Below are 10,047 nucleotides of genomic sequence, written 5' to 3' on the forward strand. Positions count from 1 at the left end.
TCCTTTAATTTAAAATAAGTATTATTAGCATTATATTCCCCAATAATTAAATTTGGAAAAAAATATATATATATATATATAAGCTAAAATTCGACCTTTTACTAATTATAAACTTTGAATTTTCCAGTATAATATAATTGCCTCGAGCAAATCTAGTTTTGTCCAATTCAAGGATTCAAGGTGACAGGCAAATAAAATACGGTTCTGTACTTCAGTAAGAGCTTACTATAAAATACATTTCCAATCTTCTATAAATGCTTTTGTTTTCATATTTTGTAATCTGGCAAACTAGTTACGAAAATATTTTAAATCAGTTTCTACAAAATGCCGGTAAAGGGAAAGACATTTAATATCGCTAATCACCTTATGCGTTGCATTTTGTGTTTATTCTGTATTTTCTTCATTGTTTTAAAAAAATTTTTTTTGCTTGATATGATTTTATTTAGTATTTTTTGCTTAATATGTTTTACTTTCGCTTCAAAAATTTTTTGGGCAGCTCACACTATTGTATATGTATATTTTGCTATGCTATATTAATAAGATATTAATATGCACTCTATTTTGTGGATATAATCGTGCATGCTGACGATGGAATTATATATTTTCCTTATTTTGTTTTCAAGCTTTTTCATTGAAAAAAATGTTTTAAATAGTTTGAAAAATACTTTTTTAAATTTTTTTAAAACGCTTTTTAAAACCTTTTATTTAATAATTTCATCTTCTTCTCTTTAAAATTATATCTTTTTCCATGTTTTTTTTGTGCTTTTAACTTTTTAAATTAAGAATATTGAAGAAAATTACATAATATTTCAATCTCTTATATTTTCCTAATTTAGATAGTAAAAAATAAATATTTCATAAAGAAAATATATTAGCGAAGTAAATAAATTTATTAATATCAATAATAATTGTCATTGTGCACTTTAGAATATTTGTTTTCCTATTCAAATAAAAAGTAATTCCTTGTTTTTATTTAAAAACTAAAATAAAAGCCTAAAGAAATTAAATAAATCTGCTCAGTAAATACGCCCTTCAGTTACAATAAACGATTCATTTGTTGTACATAATTGTAGATTTGTTTTTGATCAAAATATATGTTTGAACAAAACGGTAATAGATTATCACCGAACCATAACATTCATATAATAAATCATTCTATTTGTATAAATAATAGGCACTTTTGGCAAGAAAAACAGTGCAATTCGTTTGAAATATTGTATTTGAATCTAATTAAAGCTCGCTATACGATTGCATAGAAAACAAGAAGAATTGCAAAAGATTGTTACAGTTGATGAGTCAGCTAGCGAAATTAGAACAATCATGGTAAATCGATTACGTGTTTGTAACAAAGTTGCAAATACTTAAGACGAATTCTAAGTAGACTCATTCCATGAATAGAATTTCGTTTTTTACGTTACTTTGCTGCATTTAAATATAACTAACAGTCATAAATTCTAATATATATATATTTCTTGAAACAAAATAGCTATGATATTTTGTAAGGAACATTAAACTAATTTGAAATGCCTAAAAGATGCACAATATTCATGAATTTTAGACTACGATTTTATGTACGCCTAAGACTGATATCAGTCTTGTAAAACTGAAACAATAATAAGCATAAATTATCTCATATTTTAAATAAATGTTAAGATATACATAATTTTTTAATTGCCGCAAATATTATGATTGCTCTTCTAATACCAGCAATAGTTATAAGTGTTTTAATAACTGAAACAAAATATAGAGTAATAAGGTAATATCTGACAGAAGAACTTCATTTATGAAACAAAAAGATGCCACTGTATGTTATGGAAGTATGTTTTAAAATTCAACAGTTATGCAACTGTACAGTGCGCAAAAAAGGGACCACCCCGAATAACTTTTGAGCTAATGATCGGATCTTCACGTTCTAGGACTCAATCTTAATGATTTGAGGGGGTGACTTCAGATATGCTAATTAATAAGTTCAGATGATATTTTAAGTTGCGAAATCAGACACAAAAAAGTACTTTTTTTGAACAAACCTACCTTTTTCGACGGATTCGGATTTCTGACCCCCAAAATATAAGAGTTAGCCGCAATATGAGAAATATGATCTCCAAAGTTCGGTCTGGAGAGAGTTTCAAAATTTGAACATCTTATGTTAATTTTGCACTTTGTGTATTTCGCAATATCTCAAGAAGTTTTTAAACAAATTAAAAAAATTTTGCAGGCAATTGTAAAATTCGTTTATCCAAAAGTAATTCCGTGCAAAAAATAATTTTTAGCAAACATTTATTACTTTTTACTACTTAACTTAATTATGGTCGAGGAATTTTTGAATTGCAAAGTATGCAATTTTTCACATCGTATTAAAAAATATAATTTAACAAGGCAAAATACAAAATTTGAGAAAAAAACCAATTGAATACATTCTGAGGAATTAAACTTCAAAAATCTCAGATATTTAAAATTTGATTTCTCAAAAATTATTCAACCGATTTTGCTAAAATTTTGTATTTTGCCNTATGCAATTTTTTACATCGTATTAAAAAATATAATTTAACAAGGCAAAATACAAAATTTGAGAAAAAAACCAATTGAATACATTCTGAGGAATTAAACTTCAAAAATCTCAGATATTTAAAATTTGATTTCTCAAAAACTATTCAACCGATTTTGCTAAAATTTTGTATTTTGCCATGTAAAATTATATTATTTTAAATGACGCAAACATTGTATACCTTACTATTCAAAATTTTTTCAATCATTATTAAATAATCCTAGATTCCTAGAACGTGAAAATCCGATAATTTAATCAAAAGTTATTTAGGGTGCTCCATTTTGTTAGCACTGTACATTTATTTTCTAATATCAAAATCAAATTGATTTAATGAAAAACATTTTAGGTGTAACTAAAGCTCAAATGCGATACATGGATAGAAACCCTTCGCAATTTTACTACAGTTATTCCTCTGGCAACGGAACTCTTGATATTGATCCATTTATGACTGGAGATAAAAAAGATTTGGTAGCATTTAAACGAATGTTCAAATTACAAAGCATGTTGGCATGCCAAAGTTTACCACTGATGCCAATTATAAAACCAGATTTTGTTGCTAAATTTACCAAAATCATAACCAAAGCGCTTCAATAACCCAAACTTTTTGGTATTCCCATGGAGTCAAAAACACGGTATTTTACCATATTCTGGTATTTTTGACCAAACATTTTTTTCTTCTCAGTGCTTTAATTCTGATGCAAAAAATCATTATTACTTTACCAAAAACAACTCAGTGAATTGATGGAAAAAAATAAAAACCTAGAGCGAAGAACTGTTTATATCGCTTTTTCACGAAAATGAAAATTGTACCACTGTCTATTACATTTTGAGGATTATAAAGTTTCAACAAATTAAAAATTGAAAAATCAGTTCCTCCCGATAGTTATAACACTCACAAGGGAAACTAGGGAAGTGTGGCTCGCCAATTTTGAAATAAATTAGTTGGATGTATGCTTTATGAGGAATAATTTTAGGGGGCAACATTCGTTTCGGCCCATAGAAGGTCCTGTGAGAGATAAAAAATAATTCAATATATAGAAAAATCGGTATTTTATTACTTCAGTGTAGACAATTAGTTATTGTAATTGACTCATAATCCAATTAATTTGTAATTAATTGGATAATTAATTAATTTTCTAATTAATAAACAAATCAGAAAATTAATTATTAATTAATTGTTAATTATTATTTTATTAATTAACTGATTTGCAATTGCATACTCCAATTAATTTGGAAACTTTTTCGAAGAAAAAAAAATTAATAAAATTTGATTTCAATTTTTTTTTAAATTAACCTAACACGTTTTTCTGAAAAACTACAGATATATAAAATTTTCGAAATCAATTTTGAGATTAAATATGCATTATATAGTACGTGAAAGTACCACAAAATTAATTGGAGTATAAGATAATTACAATAACTAATAGTCTGCATTGAAGTAATGAAATACCGATTTTTCAATATATAGAATTATTTTTTATCTCTCACAGGACCTTCTATGGGCCGAAACGAATGTTTCCCCCTAAAATTATTCCTCATAAAGCATACATCCCACTAGTTTATTTCAAAATTGGTGAGTCACACTTCTCTAGTTTCCCTTGTCAGTGAAAATGGGCCGTACTGTGGAAAAATGCTTTGTGTCCACGCGAAAATTCGTTTTTTCTCAGAATCAACTTTCATGGACATAAACCGTTCTTCCTCTTTAATCTTCAATAATGATCCAATTTGTTTCTGTAAGGAGCAAATATAATAAAGTATTCTAGCTTTTCTTAATTTAGTGATTGCAGCAATATCGCGATAGAACGATTGAAAACACTACTTACTGACGACCTTCTCATTCTATTGGTCACTCTTCGAAAACGGGTATTTAAAACGCGAAGTTTTAAGAATTTAAATTGTCTTTTTCACTCACTCAGTCTCACACTCAAATTGTCACTTCTTTAGTACCTTATGGGTAACTTAGTAACTTGGTTTGGTAACTTAGTAGGGTAACTTAGTTTGTACTTTATCGATTACACTCATGAAAAAAAATTACCCCTAATCATAAAAAAATCAGGTTTATATCAAATTTAATTTCTCTTTGCCTCTTTTTTTTTAAACGAATGTTATAGTACGAAAAGTTTGCTGAACAATACGCTAATTGATAATAATAGTTAAATAGATTAATATAAATAGAACATTTTCTTTCCTTCACAAAAATCTCGTCAGAAAAAAAAACAATAGAAAACAGCAAAATTCTCATTTAGATTTGTTTCAACGTGTCTTAAATACTTGATGTACAAATTTGATCCCAATAATTTATGTATATCAAATTAGTAATATAGAGTAACAGAGGTTTCTTCGTTTTTCTATTTCTTATTTTTCATGATTTATTAATTAATTTAAGACATGCAATGTGTATACTATTTGATTTCATATTTAACGAAGAGTAAAAAAAAACAATACGGATGGTTATTGTGGCACAATATATTTTAAGATACTAATCTAAAATACTAACTAAAAAAACTAAAAATATCATGCATTTAAAACAATAAAGAAACAACCAATTTCAATATATCTATATATTTGACCATACCTTAAATACTTTAACAGTAATATATTAAATTATGTAGTATAAAGTAACAGTTCTACTTGCTGAATCACTATAATTTATTTCGAAATAAACTGCAATTGAATGACATGAAATCTAGAGACAATGATTTGGTAACATGAAAAAATAATGTTCTCAGAAATTTCTATCATTTATTTTAAAATGAGATAACACTCTTTCTGTCTTTCCATTGAATTGTGGTTGGATTTTTATTTTTGTCTGAAGTGTTTCGAAGAGCAGCCAATAAAAACAGAGAAGAGACGTGGAATCATTCTCACTCTAGCGGAAAATGAAACGGGATTAGAATCGGTCAGTCGCGAACTGACGGCAGCCATTTTCTCAAACCGTTTCAGATGATCAAGTGGTTTTCTAGGGTTTTTTTTCTTGCTTTTGTTAACATTGTTGAGTTAAAAACTCTTATGTTTTTCTTCTTCATCTCTACAATTCAACCCATATTGTTGAAAATAGTATTAGATTTCGATGATTGTGTTTTCTATAAGTGGTAAATTATATGTTTATCAAGGTTAAAACTTATTGTAAGGATTCAAACATCATTAAAAATTCAAGCAGGTTGATCATAAAATAATAAAAATATTAATTCTTTTTTTTACGTTACTGAGTTAAAAACTCGTATGTTTTTCTTCTTCATCAATACATTTCAAGCCATAATGTTATAAATGAGATTAGATTTCGATGATCGTGTTATCTATAAGTGATATATTGTACGCTCTTCAAGAATAAAACCTATTGTAAAGACACCAATTTAGTTATAATTTTAAGTAGGTTGAACATGAAATGATGAAAGTAAATATTTTGTTGTAATTTTTGTAAAATTATTTTTTGAGTGCTCCTCACACTATTGTATTGATAAATTTTGTTTTCGCAATATTGATACAATATCAGAAAAGCACTCTTTTTTGCGGATATAATCGTGTGGGCTGATGAAAGGATTATATCTTTTATTTTCTGGATTTTTTAAAAAAAAATTATCCTTTTTTTCTTCTTTTTTTCCCAGTTGTTTGTTACTTTTTTTATAATTATTTTTCTTCCCCCCCCCCTCCTTTTTTTCATATGTCAGTAATTTTCCTTTGTTTTATCTTCATTTTGAACTTATCTAATGAGATCTATTCACTTGCAGCTTACGCGCAATAAATGAAACTTATTGTTTTTCTTAATTTTCTTCGTGTTTTTTTGTATTTATTTATTTTGCTATATATATATATATATACTTCAAACTTTATACTTACCTACCGAATGCTAAATATGAGACTGGATTAATAGAATTTGGTTATCTCTATCTTATAAATTATGAGATTATGCTTGGCAATGTTAAAACTCATGTTTCACATTTAATTACCTATTAATTACATGCAGGTTGATCGAAACATAATGTCAGAGAAATTTGGTAGTTTACAGGAAAATATTGGATAAAAAAAGAATAAAATTGGTAGTCAAACGCGTTAGAGTATAAAAATGTTATTCTGAAAAATTTTTATAATTACATTAATTTTCTCCAATAAATGTAGCGTAATATTTAAAAATAGTTGAGCAATGTCAAATGAAACAAAGCCGGCTTAAAATTTGCAATTTCGAAAATTATTGTTAATATTTTTCTCTAAATCCTGTTTGAAATCTGTAATAATTTTTTCGAAAAGTTTTAACATTTTTAAGAACTTCGTATTTTTAAGTTGCTATTGCAGCTGTATTCTGTGTATTTTCATCTGTTAATCTTTTTCTAATAATGCTTCAAGCACTTAACGTTGCATCAAAATAATTACATTTTAATCTTTTTTAAATTTGAAGATACTAAATTCAACACTGCAGATCTGCTGTATTTTAATTCATTTAATTCATTTTTTAGGTAGTTCTTAAACACGTATCGTTGAACCAAAATATTATAACCAAAGATGCAAAGCAGTTATATTTGTATACTTTTTTCTAAACTTTTGTTATGATTCTAACTATATTTCACAACGATAAATTTCCATTTACAAAATTCCAATGTGACGCAATCGAACAGTTTTTTTTTCTTTAATAAAAAAATTTCGTTTAAGTGTATGGCCTTTATTTCCAGGGCACAAGTTCAATAAAAAAATTTCTTAAAAATAAATAAAAACATGAAACTCTTTACACGTGCCTATCGCCCACATGCATAGTTCTGCTGTGATATTCTCTAGCTGCCTACTGGTTTCGCATTTACTTCATTTCACTTAGCTGTATCGAATTCGTAGTTTTTGTGGAGATATACCATCACAATGCATTTCAGCTTTGAAAATACGATTTGAAAGAGAAAGTTAAATTTAAAAGTAAAAAAATTCAATGTTAATATTTTAAGTATAGTTACGTCACAATAAAAAAATTACAAAATATTCGCTTTATTTTTTTTCTCATTATTTTATATGCTTGGAGTATCTTGCTTATGATATATGCTTTAAATTTCGTGAAATTGTTTTTAGATTTATTTTCCCTGAAGGAGAAATCTATACTCTTAGAAGAGAAATAAAAAAATATTTTTTATCAGAGACTCTAAACTGAAGAATGTGCTCAAACTTTCTAAAGTGCACATAAATGTAACGACTTGTTATTCAACAAGATAATGATATACATTCTGACTTAGACTTTGAGCCCATTTTTTTAATATCTTTTCTTTTCAATTTAGTGATTCGGGCAACAATTTTTTATATTCAACCAATTTACATGTTCGTAAATAAAAATAAATTATATATATATATATNAATTATGTTTACTCAACTAGTAATCATTTATCAAAACAAATTTTTTTACCTCTAAATTACGGAGCAAGTTGGTATCGACACTGCTGGTGACTACACTGTTCGAAGTTTCTCGGGGGGGGGGAGGTTAAATAACGATTTACTCATATTTTTATTTTACCAAACTCAAACAAAACAGTCAAATAATCGTAAATAAGATGGTATTCAAGCTGTTAACTGAGAGAAAAACTGTTTTTGAACTGCTTTCCATTAATAAAGTAAAACAACCAGAATTTTACCGCACCAATTAGAGCAACCTAACGAAACCACTTAGTTCCATGCGAGTGGGTAAGTAATATAGCCGATATGGCTAATCTGTTAATCTCTTGGCGGACAGAACGGGGGTGTTGACACCACTATATTTCCTCTATTCGCTTAGATTTTTCTGTGCCCTGCACTTCCCGTTAGTGACGATGTGCTATTAGAACACGTATAGATGACACGCACGTATAGATGACAGCACCATACCCTCCAACTGCTACGGAATTTCCGTAGTTTCAGAAATCTTCTTTTCAGACGGTAGCAAAATGAATGTCTTAATATTTAAAAAAAATGTTCTGATAAAAGTTTTATGAGAGATCCGTTTGCTTTAAAAATTTCTACTTTGGTTCGCTACCACTGGAAAGAATTATTTTCAAAATCCTCATAAGTTGGAGGGTATGCAGCACCGTAAAACTGCTAAACTATCTCCAATGCCCCATTAAATTTATTTTATACGGTAATGAAAAAATTCCAGTACTAAATGTTTAAAAAGCCGTATAGTTTTTTAATCATGGGTTTTGGACCGTACTAGCTGTTAAAAAAATTTCTTTACCGAAAACGCCACGGTTAATTGGATGGGCTGACTGCTGCCGTTTAATTTACCATCACTGTAGAATGAAAATTCAACAAGTTGCACCGAGGAAACAGTTCCTGTAAAATTGACATCAGTCATTTTTGCATGCATGTATACATACATTTACATACATACATTTTCATACATGTACATACATTTGCATATTTTTTTTAAAATTGACATGTATCACATGGGCCAGCATGTGTCATTTTTAAAAAATTTCAAAGAAATTACAGTTGGTATTAAATATAAATAACTCAATGAAAATATCCTAACAACTTGCCCTGTATGACTGAAACATTTTATTTAATATCACATAAATATTCTTGAAATTTACGGTATATTTCGTGAAGTTAAAAAAACATTTTTGAAACAAAAATTAAACATCTTTCGTTGGGAGAATCACTATTTAAAAAAAAAAGATATTCATAGGTTTCCTTCAAAATTATAAGCATATTTAAAATTTCGATTACAGACAACTTACTGGCTTAATTATATTAAATTTATGAAATATCGCTTAAAAAACATAGCAATTAAATTTATTATTTCCAGTGATTTATTCTATTTTAAAGCAATTTATTCTATTTTAAAGCAATTTGAAAAATAATTTGAATAAGATAGCACCAAATAAATAGAGAACCCAATCACAACTATAATTATTGTCAAAAAATAACATCGTGAGGATAAATAGCTATAAAGATATGTACAAATATTTATTTGCGTCTCATTTTTAATTATGCCGAAATCGGTTTTTCTACTTAAATTGTAAAGGATTTCCTTTCAAATTAAATTTTGAAAACGTCATTTAATTTTTTTGCTTTAGAGTAATTAGAAATATTAAATACTTTCTCTACTTAAAAGTAGAAATGAAAGAAAATATATATTTTTTATTTTATTTTTTAATTACATTGGCTCTTTAAGAAGACACTGATTTCAAAAGAATATTTGAATATTATACCAGAGTCTTAGAATAGAAAAAATCAACATTTTCTATTTTTTAATGATATATAAATAATGTTATAAAAGGATGAGTAACTAATAGTTAAAATACTCATTTATATAATTTAAGACTTAATTTAAAATTGAATACTTTCTGTATATTTTTGAAAGGGAAAGAACTTGTACGTTTGTTTTAAAACAGTGATGAAAATACGCCGTAAACAAGTTCTATAAAAATACAATTTGAAACCTTGAATCTCTGCAAAATTACGTTAAGTTATTGTTCAAACGTTACCGAATTTTTCGTATCGGTGAAAAGTGAGTTTCTATTTTGCGGAATTATGGGAAATACGACACATAGTATATT

Source organism: Parasteatoda tepidariorum, chromosome X1 (genome assembly GCF_043381705.1).
Source record: "Parasteatoda tepidariorum isolate YZ-2023 chromosome X1, CAS_Ptep_4.0, whole genome shotgun sequence".
Lineage (NCBI taxonomy): Eukaryota > Metazoa > Arthropoda > Arachnida > Araneae > Theridiidae > Parasteatoda > Parasteatoda tepidariorum.